The following is a 2,872-nucleotide window of genomic DNA, read 5'->3' as shown; positions in this document are numbered from 1 at the left end:
TCTCTCTCTCTCTCTCTTTTCAGTTTCGCTGCCTTGCTTTATCTTGTACGAGCGATTTGCAGTGTTCAATCGACTGAACTGCTTTCGTTGATATGTAAGTGGTTAAAGGAGTCATGAAACGATATCGGGTTAGAATGTTCACGACTTTGCAGAGGCGTACTGGTTCTAGTCTGGCCCAAGGATACTCGGACAGAAAGCCACTAATTCAGAAGCTTCTCTGCCGCGGTGAAATTGCGAGAGTAACCGCTCATTCACACTGGAAGCGGATCCGCGTTCGCAAAGCGGTTGCGAACGCGGTTGTATAAAAATCCAGTACAATTGCACGCGCACTCGATGACATCACGTGCGCGCGCAATTGTACTGAATCTTTATACAACCGCGTTCGCAACCGCTTTGCGAACGCGAATCCGCTTCCAGTGTGAATGAGCGGTTAAAGGGGACAATTTCTCTCAGTCTTGCCTTTATAAAGCTTGATAACGTAATTGTGGAATCGAAACCAGCCGCCTGAAGACAGTCGAACGCGGCTCATAGATTGGACACGATAACTGCGTGAGCACTCGACTTCGGCTCGTAAAGAATCAATGCCTCGGCGGACACTCGGGTAGTGGCTCGTGTCCAACCACTGCGGTGATGAGAATAACCGAACTTTAACAATGCCTAGAGCTCAGCACGCGTTTTCTACTTTGCCGACCTCAGCGCGTGGCTACGATCAGCGTTGGCGGCATAGGATAGGCACCAGGCCACGTGGCAGCTGGTTCTGGCTCTGAGTTGAAGGGATGAACTAGTGCCACTAAATAAGCTACGCTTCAGAGTAACGACACTTGGCCATGTTGTGTCTTAAAAACAGGGTTGCCAGTTACCTGAAGCTTTATCTGACATCACAGGAAACGCTTTTCCGCCCTCCACAAATGTTTAAACAGTTCGCGACAGAGCAAAGCAATATTACACGACCTTCCTAATACCGAATCTAACGCTGAGGAACTCGCACTTTTGAATCGTGACGATCGGCAGTTGCGTCTGCTCTGCATACGAGCCAAAATGGCGGCGCCCACAACAATGTCGGGAAACGGAGTGCCGATACTCTAAGCGCAGCTCATTTAGTGGCTCTAGGATGAACGATGCTCATATTTCTCGAATATTTTTGGCTACAGCCATTGCCTAGAAAGAAAAATTATGGCAAGTTTATTAACTTATTAACGTTAGGGAGTGATTTTAAGTAGTATTTAGCGAAAGTAGAAAAATCGTTTCATGGCTTTTTTAAAAACCAGCTTTGTTCATAGTGGCACTGCACAGAAGACGCGAGCATTGATAGAGTGACGCCAGCACATTTTGAGTTGAATTAGCTACTGCTATGTGTTTTGTGCGTTACCTTGGTCAGGGGCAGTTGAGACCCTTTCAGGCAACATTTCATGGGCGCCGCCATCTTGGCGTCACGTGACCCTGCCGCCATAGCCGCCCTTCAGTTTCTCGCCGTTCCTCCGCGTTGTGTGCTGCACCGGCCCCTACCGGAGCTTTGTTTTCGCGTTATTTTACGTTCCGCGTTGAAATCGTGTGTTTTCTTTAGGTATTTTCGATATTTCGGGCTTTCATTTAATCATTTCATATCTATATTTCAACACAGCTCTTGTATTTTCGTATTTATGAAATGGAATCGGACAGCGAACGGATCGACGATACACGATTATGGCTTCAGACACCATGTAAGTTCATCCCATTCTAACGTTTTTCTCGCTAATAAAGGCAGTCAACACCATTGCGACATATGTAAATTTCAACTGACGCAGTAACGCTATCCAGTGACCAGTCGTGCTTCTCGCTGCATGTGCGCGCTTGTGTCCGTAAAGCCGACCCGCATGTAAGCGATTTAGCGTGCGACGAGACGACCGACGGCGACAACGACGAGAGTCAGCGACGAAGATTTCTCACTGTCGCCTGTTGCATCGCTCGGTTTCTTGGGTTTTTAGAAAACGTCGCTCACCGTCTTGGTCGCTTGCTCCCGTCGCTTCCATGCGGTTTGCCTCGTCGCGCGACTGCCCGAGAGACAGCGAAGGGGGTCACCGTCTCTTGTCCCGTTGCTCGCCGAATCGCTTGCACGCGGTTTATACTTAATATAGAGGCGCCAATGGTTCATTGCTGTGTGCATGGAAATTAATTGAGTATAAACCGCATGTAAGCGATTTGGCGAGCGACCAGATAAGCGACGGCGACCCGCTTCGCTGTCGCTCAGTCAGTCGTGTGACGAGGCAAACCGCATGGAAGTGACGGAGCAAGCGACCAAGACGGTGAGCGACGTTTTCTAAAAACCCTAAAAAACGAGCGATGCAACAGGCGACAGTATTTGTAAATAAAAAAAAAAAGAAAAAAAAAATCTCCGTCGCTCGTCTCGTAGCACGCCAAGTCGCTGACATGTGGGTCGGCTTTACGGAAACGAGCGCGCACATGCAGCGAGAAGCACGACTGCGATAGCCTTACTGCGTCAGTTGCAATTTACATATGTCGCAATAGTGTTGACTTCCCTTTATTAGCGACAAAAACGTAAGAATGGGATGAACTTACATGGTCATTGAAGCCTCATAATCTTGTATCGTCGACCCATTCGCTGGCCGATTCCATTCCATAAATAAGAATTACAAGAGCTATGTCGAAATATAAATATCAAATGAAAGTTCTAAATAGCGAAAAGACCCAGAGAAAGTGCAAGATTTCAACGCGGAACGTAAATGAACACGAAAACGAAGCTCCGGTAGTGGCCTGTGCAGTACACAACGCGGAGCAACGGCGAGGAACTGAAGGTCGGCTATGGCGGCCCGGAAAGCGCGCGAAGGGCGCGCCGACTGGTGGCAGCTCGAGTAACTGACTCGCTGAAAGCGTC

The sequence above is a fragment of the Ixodes scapularis genome, unplaced genomic scaffold (genome assembly GCF_016920785.2).
Source record: "Ixodes scapularis isolate PalLabHiFi unplaced genomic scaffold, ASM1692078v2 PGA_scaffold1__304_contigs__length_218370807, whole genome shotgun sequence".
Taxonomy (NCBI): Eukaryota; Metazoa; Arthropoda; class Arachnida; order Ixodida; family Ixodidae; genus Ixodes; species Ixodes scapularis.
This window is presented reverse-complemented; position numbering follows the sequence as displayed.